Source organism: Manis javanica, chromosome 11 (genome assembly GCF_040802235.1).
Source record: "Manis javanica isolate MJ-LG chromosome 11, MJ_LKY, whole genome shotgun sequence".
Taxonomy (NCBI): domain Eukaryota; kingdom Metazoa; phylum Chordata; class Mammalia; order Pholidota; family Manidae; genus Manis; species Manis javanica.
Window position 1 is genome coordinate 36,907,027 of NC_133166.1, and position 16,613 is coordinate 36,923,639.

Below are 16,613 nucleotides of genomic sequence, written 5' to 3' on the forward strand. Positions count from 1 at the left end.
AGCCAGTACCTTGAAATGCATATGCAATCTAAAAAGGAAAAATAGGAGACAGAAGCAATGAGACAACCTGAGAAAAGTAAATCAGAAGCACTCTATGTACCAGAAGAAACACTACATTATTGGTTTAGAAAGTGACAGATACATAAATAAGCATTTGTGCAACTTCACACTCAGAGGTATCCTGGCAACATCTGGTTTCTGATCCCAGACCAAAATGCAACCAGGAAATGTACATGTGCTAATGGGAGAAACAGATAACTAAAAATGCAAGAAAACAAGGTCATAGGACTTTAAAACACACACATCTGTGAAAAAGAGGAATACTAGAAATAAAGTAAAACAGTACAAGGAAGGAACCTCGCAACAGAGTAAAAAAGATCACAAACCAAAAACTACCCATACATTTTCATCTAAAGGCAGAAGTTAGATAGACTACAAGTGAATCCAGTCAATGCCCAGAATTATGATTCCAACGAGAACACCACTAGAACATTATAGTAAACACTATATACCAAGTGATATGAAGGGATGACCCTATTCCACAAATGAAAAAACAATGAGACTTGAACTGATTGAGAGTTTCACACACCTAACCAACACACAAGATCTGTGATACAAAAGCAAAATTCATCTAAATATAAGACTTCAACTGTTGGTTAAAAAAATGTCACAAAGTACACTACTGATATATTCCTGTGTTATTTAAATGAATTAGAGGCAAAGACATACGGGATATCAATGCACAGTTAATTACTTTCCTAAAATGTGATCAGACAAAATAAAAACTAGTAAAAACAGTAAGATTGGTACATACTAGTGGCTCATAGTCCAAAGCTGTGAGCTCTCTTTCTTTTCTCTGCTACTAGTTAAGACACAATCTTAGAAATGTCACTTACTCATTGCTTCTCAGTTTTTCTCAGTTTCTAAACTTCTAAAATGTATAATATGTAATATTTTTCATGTCAGGGTTGTTGAAGAATGGCATATGATGAGAGAATGGAATTTTTTAAAATATAAAGTTCTACAATCAAGACATTGTTATAAGCACTCAAAATAGTACTTTTACTTTCATTCTCTCATGAGCTTTAGGAAGAGCTAGACGTGCTAGCAAAGCAGTTTCAATACTTCTTGTAGGTAAACTATAGATTTTATACCCAGATAGAGCACACCAGCAGTACTTGCACTTAAGCTCACAGCCACATTAGATATGTGGCATCAAAAAAGACGGAAGAAAATAATTGCTACTGTGATTGGAATAATTTAAAATAGCATATTAAAATTATTTCTGAATTACCAATTGGTTGCCTGATCATCCAAATTCTATCTACAAAATGCATTTTGAGCCTGGAAAGTACTCTGTCATTAAATTATTTCCTTTCCAAATAAAATATTTATCATTATTTATGTCATTTCCAAAATGATCCTCAAGTTAACTCCTTCCTATTCTCTTATTGCGTTTGTCTGAGCTCTTAATTGTTTCTCACCTGAATTTCTAAACAGCCTGAGATCTCTAATTCCAATCTCTTCTGTTAATGCATTGCTTACTCCATCCATAGTCTTTTTAGTTATCTTCTTATATATATATATACATATATATATATATATATATATATGGTCATGTCACTACTAAACATAAATCTTTACTATCCCCTTTCATAAATCTGACTGGTTTCCTTCACAGCCTCATCATCTTGAACAAAGGCAAAATTTCAACCGGAGTTGCATTTTCCTATCTTCAGGGATTCACTCATATTCTTTCTTCAAAACAAGTGGGAGGCAACTCCTCTTCACCTCCACCTCCACCTGCTGAATAAAATGCTGTTTGCTCCAGAAGTCCTCCTGAAAAGTTTTCCAACTGGAGCTCATCTTTCACTCCCTACTATGCTGATAGAATGAGCTATGTATTTTGCTTGGACACATAAGTTTTGCTTTGTACTGTAATAACTTATGGAATATCTGTTGTCTCTTTCACTAGGCTGTAAGTTCATAGAAGGAAGAAGACTTGTCTTGTTCATTTTAATTTCACCTATGCAGCCTTGTAGAGTGCTCTGAATATCAGGAGCCTAGAAGAGTATTCTGAATATAAGGAGCTCGGAAATATGTCTGTTAAATTTAAATATGGAAACCCCTTACACAAACAAACTTCACCCAGAAAATCATAGCTGAGAATGGATAGGAACACATTCTGATGATGGATGGAAGGAAGTACTTGCAATACTATGTGACACATCATATGTATCTCATCTTCTTCAATAATTGGCAACAGTTTTATTTTTTTTTAAACTTAAAAAGCTGTGCTTGTGCCCTTTATTTTCAAAAATGCAACAGTAACTATTCAATAATCATGTTTCATGGCAAAAGAAGTGTATGTGACTTTACAAAAATTTTTATTTCATGAACATAAGTAATTATCCTTCAAAAGCTGGACAGAAAAGCAGATTCATCACCCAAGGCATAATTTATTCATATCTGAGCAGACTCCCCTCTGTATACTTATATTCCTGTTGCACTTTTCTTCGGAAGGCAAAGTGTTTTCAGATCTACTAGTACATAATCCAGTTAGGAAGGAAGGAGAGGCTATTGATCTCCCCCACTTGCCAGATTCTGAGCAAATGAGGATCAAAAGAGAAGAGTAATATAAATGAGCTTTCATTTCTAGTGTCTAGGATAAAAATCCAACCTATTATTAACCATGTCTTCCAAGTTCTATTCAACAGGCTGAACTTAAAGAAACCCTCTCTTCCAAATTTCACAATGTGATACTAACTTGAAAGGTACTAATTTAGTTGAATGTTAATGCATCTTCTCCCATATCAAGTTTGCTTAAAGTTAGACTTAGATATTTTTTAAGTGACAAGAAAATAGATACATAGAACAAGAAGAGAAAAGAGGTCACAGAATGGATTTAAATGTAGCATTAAGTTCAAGTGTTGACCCCCAGAGACATGCATAAATCTAAGAAGAGGAAACTCTTGCAGGTTACATAATAGATAAGGCACATTTTTAGTGAACTTTCATGCCAGCCCAAGGAAAAAACTCCAGTGGCCAAAGGGACTTTTCACTCAGGGGCAACAACTAGACTACAGATATCACCTACTCTTTACCAATATTCTGACTGGCATCTCAGTTACTTTAAAAAGGCTCATAAAAAATCCTAGAGCACTGAGTAGGGGGAAAAAAATCAACCTAGGCATTTAGTCAAATAGAGAGAGTCACCACAGCCATTTCATTTTAGAATCCTGGAAACCTGACAGCATCATACAATTACATTTCCAAGATGAAATGTTTTCCCCAATGCTTTCTGGGAATCATACCCAATCCATATGAATCCAACACACTTCCTAATATTTAACTATTTTCTTTACTCTTTTTTGTTGTCATTGTAACCTCAGCTAGAATCTGCTTGGAGAAAAGTATCTAATAGTTCCACCCTGGTTGAAACTAAATTAATCTACTACCTCTCCCAGATGTGTTTATATTTTATACCTCTTCAGCAATTCTGGAATGGAAAGAAAAGTGAATACTGAAGAAATCTAAAATGTGAGGAAAGCCTACTGTGGTCTGTTGTATTATGTTCCAAGCTATTTGTTCCCATTCTTTGACATGTGACTTCCAGAGTGTCCCAGTAGAAGGAGTGTATGCCCTGTCCCATGGCCAGGCTTGGACAGGCAATATGGCCAATGGAATACAAGAAGATGGCATACACCATATCCTTATGGAAGCTTTAAATACACCTATATGATCTGGTTCAGCCTTTTGTACTCCTGGCCTCTGCTACGAGAACAACATGTCCCAGACAGGGGCTGCTCCTTCAGCCTGGATCACAGATTAAAATAACATACAGCCAAACAGAGCCAAGCAGAGCCACAGCCAACCTGAAGACCTATGACTGAGAAATATATGTTTGTTGTTTTAAGCCACCGTGATTTGGGGATTCTTTTTGACTATAGCAAAGCTGACAAATACAGAAATTGGTAACAGAAATGGTATTTTACTGCATACAACCTCAAAACCTCAGTGACTTACAAAAACAAATATTTATTTCTCTGCTTATAGTGCACGTCGGTGGAAGCCACTCTAAGCTATGAGTCAGATTTCGAGTCTTCTTATAACCCAGGCTGAGGATATGTCCTATGTCTGAAACATGTTCCTCTTATAACAGAGGGCACAGGAGAAAGAGGTCTAGGGGAAATTCGCAATGCTTTTGAAAGATTAGGCTCAGAAATGACATGGCCAAGACCCAAACTCAGTAAGGAGAAAGAAGTGTTCCTCATTTATAAGAAAAGGAATAAATAAGTTGTAATCAATAGTACAATGTGCCACAGGTTTAATCATTGTACCAGCTGTACTTTACATAACTTATCTCACTTATACCTCACAGCAACCCAGTAGAGAAGGCATTATCTCCATCTTTTGGAAAATTGTAACTTGAAGTTACAGAGAAGTAATGCAGAAGTTACAGAAAAGTAATGTAACTTGTCTAAAGGTATTCCAAGGAGGTATGAATAGAGAGCTGGGCTACCCATCCAGGAACTGACGCCAGAGCACTAGCTCTTACTCCCACCCCACACTCACTGTTTTTCTTTGCCAGAAATAAGCATTAATGCAACAGATGGGATCTGTCCTTGTGTAAAACCAGTATTGGCTATAAAAGCCTTCAGTAACTTACCTTTTAAGGGAAATAGGGCAATGTAAGGGAGTTTACAATAAAAGACAATAACGTCTATGAAAACAGACTTATGAAGAAGAGACAGGAATGAACACAACAATGAGAAGGTATGTGAATGAGAACCCAAGGAAATGGAAAATAAGAAGAGAAATTGATAGCACTTCTCTGGGCAAGAGCACTTACAAAAATAGCTTGCCACAGGGGAAAACTTTTTAGCCTGATTTCACAGGCCATAAAAAAAGCACTAGGGTGTTTTCCTTACCTTTAAAAAGTGCACACCCATTGTGGCTGCGTCCATCCCACCATTTCCTGGACTTGCCACTGGAATGAGGAGGGAGATGTCTAGGCTGGCATGTGCATACAGTGAGACAACGAATTTGAGTGGATCTGTACTGTTGGAACTCACGCAGGAGTTCGGAGGGGTGCAAGTTGTAGTGCCCCAAAATCTTACGACTATAGACTATCTACGGTTAAAAGAACATATGGGATGTGAACAGATCCCAGAAATGGGTTGCTTTAATTTGTCTGATTTCTCTCAGACTGTTCAAGTACAGTTGGACAATATCCATCATACTATAGACAAATTTTCACAAATGCCTAGGGTGCCTAAATGGTTTTCTTGGCTTCACTGGAGATGGCTGGTAATTATAGATTTGCTTTGTTTATGTCACCGTATTCCTATTATGTTAATATGTGTGTGCAAGTTAGTAGTTTAAAACCTATACATACTTAAGGTACTCTACAAGAAGATATGTCAAAGAAATAATCAATCTTCCCATGTTTTCTTCCATATGCTACCTCTATAGCTTTTCTTCTTCCTTCCTAATTACAACCCTTAAATAGAATTCGCTCCTCGTATCGAATTTACCAAGCATCATAATTCCTCCAGGTGGTAAAGATACCTCGAGACAAGTGCTGGGCATAGAAGCCACAGGGCATAAATCTGCAAAGAAGTAAAAAGCTAACCTTTTCAAACAATATGGCTTCTCTCTCACTTACCAACTTCACATTTCCCTGTATGGCCCCGGAAGATGACTGGTTAGCCAGAGACGGGTAAGATTCCTCAAGGGAGGAACAACCTAAGACAGGCACAGTCGCAGGGGGGCCATCAGGTGAGAAATCGGGGAACAACAGTGGTGAAGCTTAGAACCTCACACCCCCCTGTTTTGAGAGAAAGCTTCTGCATCCGTGGATGTTTTATTGCCCTTGTCTAGCTCGGATTAGCACATAGTCTACAGGCACACACCTGATCATCTACAATTGCTCTCTTACAACACTAAACTATGTTTTCTACCTTTATCTTGCATCTACCTACCACTTCAGCATTTTATTAAAAATAAAAATAATAATAATAATAAAAGGAGAAATGTGGGATCCACATATAAATCAAGTATAAAAATCAAATGAATATTCATGTTTGACCTGATTGTTTATAGTTCATAATGCGTGATCAAAACCGAAAGTTTCTGTGATGAATGCCCTTGTACTGTTCACCATGTAAGAACTTATTCACTATGTAAGAATTCGTTCACCATGTAAGAACTTGTTCGTTATGCTTCAGAAGATTGGAGACTGACGAGAATTAGGCTTGAGATGGATTAATGATTGTGCATTGAGCATTGACCCCCCTATACAGAATTTTATTGTTGTTAACAACCATTTGATCAATAAATATGAGAGATGTCCTCTCAAAAAAAAATTTTTAAGAAGTGCACACCAGTTTTTCTGTAGCTGCCCAAATACCACCATGTACTCACTACAGTGCCTGTTTTGGTCTCTAGCTAATGGGCATCAAGTGCTTTTTAAAATCCAAAAAACATGCCATCACTGATGCACCTGACTAGGTTACTCTCAACCCATTTAAGGAATCATTTTTCCTGTGTGTCACACCTTTGGCAGTCCAGACCAAGATCTGCTCTACCTGCCAATTTCTACCACAACTGTAATTCTCTCAAAATGTTAAGACACAATTGTAGCAATGTGACTTCTAGTTGTTACTGTTGATGTTTTTTTAAGTACAAGAATTTAAAACTGATTGGACACATAGTTATGCCAGCAGAAAACTTTCTAAACATCAGGTAAGCAGTAATTAGAGTTGTAGAGGCACCAGAGGTCATTAATACTTAGAATAGAAAGCTGGAGAATCTTACAGCAGGCCTCCATGCCAGATAGCCAGACTATATGGAGAAAATGCTACAGGAGAAAAGGTAAACTGTCTCTAACTTGTACAGCCCATTAAAAATAATTAAATCTTGTACAAGAGTGCCAAGCTATTTTGTTTGTGTTTATTTCAAGACCCTTTTACTCTATAACACAATGTGGAGACTTTTTTTAAGAAAAACAAGCAAATATTTTCCCAAATGTTAGGAGAAAAGTAGAGCAGTCAGTTGTCCATACAACCTGGGTCTAATTATTCTCTGCTTAAACCCCCACCTACTTTTTCCCTCAAATTGCTATCCAGCTAACCACTCATAATATTCCAGGAAAATGACCAAGCTATGTTTACCTAAGATGGCTTTGGATATCTTCCCACAACTCAGAATGACAAATAAATCATATGGCAGATTAAATCACAGTAGGATCAATTGGCTCATAAATAATCTATCTCAGAAACATCATTCTGTTCATGCTCAGGCAACAGTGGATTATTCTAGTTGGTGGTACTCAAACCTAGAGTTCCACTGGTTCCTTTGATAAATAACCCAAGGGGAGAAAAATGTTATTAATACTGTGTGTGTCCATGCATTCACAGACACAAACCATCAATGTAAGACTATGACCCATTATTATTATTATTATTACTATTACTATTATGTGTGTGGATGATATGTATAGACACATTTATTAAATTCAAATTAACCAAAAAGTGGCAGTGAAAAATCTAACTATGAAATATGTTTAAATCTCTTATTCAAAATGTTTGATTATACGAACAGCCATTAGGTGGGATATAGCAGAAAAAATACTACTCTGGAGTCTGATAGACCTGAGTTTTAATTCTAGATCTTCTACTCTGTGACTCTTGACAATTTACTTAATTCCTCTAAGCCTTGGATTTCTACTGTTTAAATGATGTAATACTGAAAACATACAAGATTTTTAAGATTAAGAGAGCAATAGTCATATAAAGCTCACTGAACAAGACTTAATTAACACGTGACAGATACTCCATAAGGATTAGGAAACATTTAACTGACTTGAAAGGAGTAAGAATATATTTATAAATATTTTTCAAAGAGACAATTCAGAATTCTGGGCAAAGATGAAGGAATAAAAGCAATTTTCCCCCCAACTCTTCTTCCTGTCAGGGGCAGGGAGGATGGTCAAGGGAGATCTTCATCGAAACAGTGAAATAAATGCCTGCAAGATCAGACCACAAAATGAAGAATATATATCAAATATATTGAAATCTATAACAGAACAGAGGAGAATACTATGAGCAAACTCCCACCTACTTAGATCTCAAGCAAGAATACATTTTACCAAAGGGAAAGGGACTGGGGAGGATGGGTGGGAAGGGAGGGACAAGGGTGGGGAAAAAAGGGGGGGCATTAAATTAGCATGTATAGTGTGGGTGGGCACGGGGAGGGCTGTGTGACACTGAGCAGACAAGTAGTGATTTTACAGCATCTTACGCTGATGGACAGTGACTGTGAAGGGGTATGTGTGGGGGACTTGGTGAAGGGGGGAGCCTAGTAAACATAATGTTCTTCATGTAATCATAGATTAATGATACCAAAATAAAAAAATTTTTAAAAAAAGAACACATTTCTCTAAAAGTACCACAGTATGAAAGGATATCAAGTGATTCCTTGATTAAAGTGATAAGATTTAGGGGCAAGAGAAACAACAAAACAAGTAGGGAATATTCCTGTGAAGACCCAGTTCCACACTGAGGAAGTGAAAGTAAAGTGAAGCTGAATAAGGAGTAAACATGCAAATATACCATCTTGTCTACAGTCTAATTTCCTAAAACACTGTCTGAGGTGAGGGGAAGGAAGCAGAGCTGACCAGATCACAACACAGACAGCCTGACTTAAGATGCCTCATTGTAAAGCACACCAAACTTCTAATGCCAGAAACTAAGGAGAGATACAGACAGAATGTAAAAAAAAAAGTCTTGAAACTTTTCAAGACAACAAATACCAATTTTAAAACTGCTAAGACTGTCCCAACTCATTCTATACTCCTCCTCCGAATACTTTTTTCAGCAAATAACTATCCCATATAAATATGTCCCCATCTGAAGATAAGCAATAAAAAAAGGAATTACCACAAGATCTATATATACATACATAATAGAAAAAAATGGGATATTATTTAAAGACATAGATCACACATTAAAAGAATAGTGATTTCCTCCCCTGGCCAAGGAAACAAGGGAAGAATTTAGACAAATATTTGGCCTCAATCACAAATAAAAATTAACATGCTGTCAATGGGAGAGAAAAAAAAGAGCTCAGAGAAAAGATATAAAGAGATCAAAGAAGAAATAAGACAACAGTAGTTGAAAAGTGAACAGGCAGATCTCAGAAGGAGAATGAAGCCATTCCATAGATAAAAGTCTCATTAGTTTAAATTAAAAAGACTTAGTTTGAACTTAAACTAGGGCATAGGAGGTAGGATTAAGGAAATCTTTTTAAAAGAAATGGTAAGAATGAACAGAAAGAAAGTAGTGTAGATAAAACTGATAACTAGGAAAACAATGGAGATGCAACATATATATAATTACTGATTCTGAAGAAGATAATTTTTAAAAATTGACCTCCACTAAAGTGATTTGATTATAATAGAAAATAATTCACATCCCCAGGAAAAGGTAAAAACACAACAATTAATGCTAAAATATATCTTCTATAAACTTTATATTTTAAAGGTTTACAGGTAGAAACAAAAATCACCTGCAAAATTGGAGGTGGAAGGGGTTGTTGCAGGACTTCAGCTGGCCTCAGGCTTTGCCTCAGCAATATTAAATGATGGGTTAGATGCAGCTGATGGCTGCAGAGACTCTGTAACAGTATCACTCCCTGACACTGAGGGAAAAAGCATCTGAATCCTGAGAGAACCACAAATGGAGATAGAAAAGGTCCTCCTCTAGGTCGGATCGGGGAAATGGTACTAGAAGATAGACTGTCTCCTGTAATGCAGATCTTTTAAATGAAAACAATTAAGACCTCTTTAAAATTTCAACAGTGCCTTTCACATAGGAGATGCTCAAAAAATATTTACTTGAATAATTACTTCTTTAATTACATAATATAATAATAGTCTTATTTTGTGGATGAAATTCTCTGACACTAAAATCCTGAATAAAAATATTCACCTATTCCCCCAGCAGTCATAGACACAAATGAAAAAATTAACCTTACCATTTTTCATACTTCTCTAAAGGCAGTGAAGAATAACAAATCTGACTTAGGAAAATATATAAATATGTAAGAAATTATAAGAGCAACATGGGTTATATAATGGAACCAAGGTTTAAACTTTGGGAATGTCCTGATTTGGGAGTAGGAGACAAAGTAAAGTGGATCTGACAAAAGAAGGAGTAGAATTTATTACACAAATACAGACTTCAAATCCATGAATCCCCACTTGAGAATTCTCCTTAAAAGAATCTGAGACTTAAGAGAAGAATCTGAGATGGGCATATACTCTAATTCGGTCTGCATTTATTGAGTTCTACTCTATGTCAGGTATTTCCACTGTCATAACTAATTTAACCTTTTTAACCTTATACACACACACACATACATACACATACCCTCTCAGACAAATATAATATTCTATTTTTTAAATGTCTACACCTGTCAAGTGTAGGAATCGCAACATATATTCAAGTCTTCTGGATTCATATCCTATACTTTAAACTGTGCTTCAAAGCTTCTATGTAAACCACTCAAGATTGTACTATAGGGGGAGCCAGGAACAGCTAACACAGGAACTAAGTCCATCTTCCCTTTATTATACTCTCCATGACTATTTATACTTATATCATATCCATCCTCAGACTTAGACTTTCTAAACTCAAAAGTTAATAATTTTTAGTCTTTACTGATTAGAATTCTCTAACACTTCCTAATGATTTTCTGGATTTTTCCTAGCTCTATTTCTTTCTGGGAATGCTGTATTTTAAAAACCTGGTTTTCCAGGTGGCTATGATATTGTTTAGCACTAAGGACAATACTCTGTTGTATTTTGTTTCTAATACCTTTCCTGATAATATCCAATATTTCTTCTGATATTTTGGGCACACACAGAACCTCTAAAACAATTCTGCTTATTCTAGGTAATAAGAGTTAAAGACTCATTGCTTTTGTATTAAATAGGAAAAAAACTGGAATAATCTCCACTTGAAGATTTTTTGCCACTTTCATCTTGTTTACCTATCTTTGATCTTTTGTATATTAGCCAGTCTTGATTAGCATTTTACTATCTGTAAATGCTTGAAATAGCTTTCCTATTCCCAGGAAACAAGAGATTTCCCTGTATACTTCAAATTAATAAATATAAAGTGACTAGCCTTGGAACTAATTACCAAAGAACCCTGTGTTAATACTGTTTAAGAATGGGTTTACTTGTCCTTATTCTCCAGTTTTTTTAATCACAATATGATCAAAAAATAAAACAATGAAAACTAACTGGTTCATGCTCCCATGAGCTTAACCTCATCTGCATTGGGCTCTAAATTCAATTCTCCAAATCATAAAAGTTTACTTGTTTCTGTAAAAATCATTCAATCGTGGTGCCTGGTATACAATTATATCTAGTAGTCATCTAGTTCATTTATTAATAAAAGGAAACTTTGGGCTCCTATAGTCTCCTTAGCAAATCTCAATTACTGAATCTTACTTAAAACATGTCCACTGCAAAAAAAAAAAATGTCCGCTGAATCATGATTCAAGACATTTTTAAAAAACAACATACATTACAGAGTAATTTAATGATACTACCTTATAAAAAAACAAACCTAGACATAATATATAAGTCCAAAGAAAATGCAGTCTCAATATCAACTTCCTGTCCTAATGAAACAATAACAGGGTTCAAAAATATCCTAAATATCTTTTGAAACATGACATGCCAATGTTTCTAAGCATTGGGCACACGAAGCTATGAGTTGTGAATTACAAAGGCCTTAGAACAACAAATTTACAAAATATAATCACCTTCACAGATGAGATAATCTGTTTATTCTATGAGAAACATTTCAGTTTAAATTAAACTTGTTTTGGCAATTGGTGCAATAAGACTACAAGAGAAAGAGGAGAACATTTTGTTATGTTCATCAAAATACAAGTATAATACGAATTTCTTATAGAAGTATCTTCAAGGAAATGAAATCATCGAATTAAAATTTAATTTAATATTGATCCCTATATCATCAAAAAAATACTTGGACACAGAATGATATATTGATATCTGTTTGAAACATGATACTTCATATACTGATTATATTCATTCAACAAAAAAAATCAAAAAAATTTTCAACATAAATGAAGGTATATAATATCAGTAACTTGCAATGGAAACATAATATTTAAAACTAAATTAATATACCTTTAATAGTTGTGGCATAATTTAGAGGTTTTAAAGATAGTATACCCTCAGTGAAAACATTGAATTTGTACTCAATCTAATATGAATACTCTAAATTTTTTTTTGGGGGGGTGCATGTTTGAGCAGGAGAGAGAAGAGGCAGTTCCCATATACCACAATAATGTCATTTGATGACAGCAAATTTTTCCCAAATGTCACTTTTAAAAATAAACATATTCTTCTTACAAATAATTTTGTTGATTTACTACAAGATATCAAGAAAAAATATCACACAAAATAAACATGCACAATTCCAAAAATAATTTTGAATTATGTTCAGTGTTTAAAAGAATAACACTACATTTGTTGAGCACACATTCTGCCCTTGCGCACCTTAACATACCATACCAAGCTATAAATCAAAAGCACATAAAAGGTTCAGGTAAATACAATATTAGAAAATTTTTAATGAATACATTCAGGTTCCGTAACTAGCAATTTAAAACAATGATTTGTCCTCATAAAACATTTTCAGCACTATATTCGATACAATTAATAAAACAACACAGCAGAAGAGGTAAGTCCAATAAAATATACAAAGTATTAATCAGCTTTTAATCCACAGATCATATCATAATATTGGTTAGTGATGCAGAAGTCCTCAGACAGAGAAATTTGCAAAATTCTCAGATGATGAATTCTTAGGCCTCCATATCACAAACTATGAAAATCTTAAAAATCAAGAGTCTTGGAACCTAAAAGAAATAAGCCTATAGATAGAATTGATTTTTTTTTTAATATTTTAAAGATCCAATCCCACGGGATATTTTTTCCTGCCAAACTGGACATAAGTTTCTTCTAGAATTTTATCTCTGTAAAATGATTTTGAAGTATATAGCTTCCAAGGTATCTCCAAAATAATGTAGTTCTATAATCTTTGGAAATATAGAAAGTCCTGTATTTCCTGTAGGAAACATTCAAACATGCAAATGTATTTAGTCCCAAATATTCTCCTTAGAATTTGGAATGTACTTTCTCATAGACACAATTATACCAGTAGTGGTTAGAATCAGTCCTATGCCAGTCCATTCACAGTGTACCTGAGCACTGGATTATAACATTTCAGTTTCTATAAAAAATATGCATTGAGTTCTATTGGGACATTCCAAAAACAAACTGCCTCCCAGTCCTCATTCCCAGCCTCCACTGGTGTTGGCAGCAGCAGTACCCAGAGCTGAGCATGACACAGTACTAAAGTGTCATCTAACACACCTTCAACCAGACCCTTGATGTCATCCTTTTTTCCTTCTACAAACGCCCTCCCAGTGGAACCCTCATCAACAAATGTCCATGCAGCCGCCAAAGAGGGAGAGTTTTCTAAAGAAGGTTTAAACTGAGTTTTGACTAGTTATGGATTATTTTTAACCTCAGCCAGAAGCCAAGATAAGTCAATGTTTTTATAATACAGTGATTTCTATAATGATGGAATTTGACCTGTGCATTGCAGAGAAGTGGTATATTAATATTCTTTAGCTTTGAGACACTGATGCTTACTCACTGAATATATAATCACTAGGATCTTCCTAAAAATGAATATACCAAAGATATCTTGCAAGCTGGTGAAAATATCTACCAGGTGATGGTGCCCTTAACCTTATCTGCAAAACTGATACAATTCTTTATCTGGTGGACTACTCTCCAGGTAAATGCAGGCCAAATGTGGTCTAGCAGGGAAAACTATTGTTAATACCAATGCTCTAAGAATCAAACTAATCGCTTATTCCTTGTTTCTTTCTTTTTTTAAAGCATGATTGATACTTTAAAAATTTGGTTTTAAATGCTAAATAAAATCTTTAATTTTCCGTAAATGCAACAACATTGGGAATGTTTAGATTCCAGGCACTGGTTATTTTCCTTTTCTAGTTATAAAAATTGAAAAACACAGAGTTAGGAAGTCACTTATTTTATAAGGAGCTTGATAGACAAGCGTATAACCAAGGAACAATTCCCACTGAAAAAGGCATTGGGAATCAGGCATCTGTTAGTACCTTCTTTACTCAAAATATTTGGTTAGATAAGCTGTTTTCATTACTTTAATCTAGGACCTAATCCAAGCATATTTCAATTTCTGCAGTTTAAATTTGCAAATGGTATTTTCCATCATGCTGGCATATTGCTATTTGCCAGATCACCCTCACATGAAGGGACTATTATTGATTGTGAAAGCACAACAGGTGGGTCATATCAAGGGTCACATTAGTTTCGTTCACAGTCTCAGACACAAGGTTTTCATTATCCTTAATAAAAACAGAAGCTAGGAATAAAAACATATCATTGAAATAACATCTCTCTCCATTAATATGTAATAACTTTACACACTAAAATCTACCATTTCCAAACTCTGCTGTTAGCTGTAGTAGCATGGTTATTTTGTGGTGTTAGTTATAAAAATAATGGTATAAATCATGACTTCACAAGCAAATTTCTACAGCAATTGTTTGAACTGTTAACTTAAGCTGCTGATTCACAAAAATCTCCCAAAAAAAACTAGTCCAACAGAATTTAGCAAGTTAAGAAATCTTGAGCACTAGAGTTAATAGTATGACTAAGAATTTTAATAATTTCAGTTATTAGTGAAACAGCAAATCAAAATGACTTTAGAATCAGTTATGTAACTCCATTTGAATTCTGTTGAGCTAAAACAGAATATTTTCCAATCCTAACATAACAAGAAGAAAAACACTCATTTCTTCAAGTAACCTCAATGGTCTACACCATTAGAATTCAAAAGTTTATTTAGCAAACAGATTTTAAAGACTGGGATCAATTCAGTGGAGTACTTTTTCTCAGAATCAGGGACCAGCAATTGTTAAATGACAGTTAATATTTATATTACCCATAATAAGTTACAAACTCCATTTCTGAAAAGGTATAGTACCTTATTTCTAAATCAAGAGCAGTCTATATACACACACACATGCACACAACTACAACTTTTTTAAAAATTGATTAAGTAGAAATACTGAGCACCTACTAATATGCCAGGCAATGTCTACTATTAAGGAGCTCTCCATCTCAAAAGCAGGTTCTTTTTAACACAGTATTCTTCCATACTAACCTTGGAGGTGAACTTAGCTACCAAAAGCTAAATGAACATAATGTGGTGGGGGGGTGGGGCTGTACAACACAGAGAAGACAAGTAGTGATTCTATAGCATCTTACTATGCTAATGGACAGTGACTGTAATGGGGTATGTGGGGGGGACTTGACCATGAGGGGAGTCTAGTAAACATAACGCTCCTCATGTAATTGTAGATTAATGATACCAAAAAAAAAAAACTCATGAACATGCAACTTTCTAGGAAAACATTTCCTGCGTAAACCAATATACATACCAGCGTATTTTTTTGCCTGAAGTTTAACTATAATATCTCTTTCAGAGCTTAATAATATCAATAATTTGAACCTCTACTTAAAATGTGAATAGCTATGACATAGATCACATATCTGGCACAAAAATCCTCATCTTAATTTCCTTTCAGCACTCAATATTGATAGTTCCAGTAATAACATAAAGATCTAAGAGGGAAAATGTTTTCTAGCTAACAAGTTTCACAGAACCAAAAACAAATTTGGTTGAGCTATTAGCCCAACCTCCAGGTTCTATCTTCAACTTCTCATGCCAAGGATATTCAAAATTAGTACATCCAGGCATAATTTGATATTAAATTGGATATTTTTATAGCTTTAAATTTCATGATCTAATCCCATCCATGTCTCTTTGTATGATAAGTAAAATGATGATTATGATTAAGACAATAATGCTTCATACTTATATAGCCTGAAAGTATCCCAAACACATATATATCACATTACATAGATATTACATATATTACAGCAACTATATCACTATTTTCTTCACTTTAGAGATGAAAAAAATTGAAGCACAGAGAATTTAAGATACCGTGCCTTCCATCTACCATACACATTTTTTATCTACTCCATTAAAGTTATTTGCTTTTAAAGTTGAATTATTTAAAGAAATAATTTTTAACATTGTGGGCATTTACTGTGTCATTAAGCAAGAACTTACTTGAAAATGGAATAAAAAATTGTCATTATTAATTAACTAGCATTAAGGATATAAACTTCTGAAATAAATTTATTAAAGACAGTGCCGACATTCATTCAGGCACTACACAAAAATTAATGTGGTTCTTCCTCACCTTACATCAATGAAAGTTCAATTTGATATGGTGATTCACAACTTCCAACTTCTGGCAAAGGTGAAGTAACAAGAACTAGATTTACCTTCATGCTTTAACAACTAGAAACAATATATTAAACTATGATTTTCAGAAACTGAACAATAGGCAATACAGGAATATGACCCCTGAAAAAGGGG

General features: G+C 34.6%; 1 protein-coding gene across 9 annotated transcripts in view; it reads right to left on the reverse strand.

Annotated features, from left to right (window-relative positions):
* SOX6 (SRY-box transcription factor 6) overlaps positions 1-16,613 on the reverse strand; it is a 622,190-nt gene that overhangs the window by 532,741 nt on the left and 72,836 nt on the right. The gene's annotated exons all lie outside the window — the stretch shown is intronic.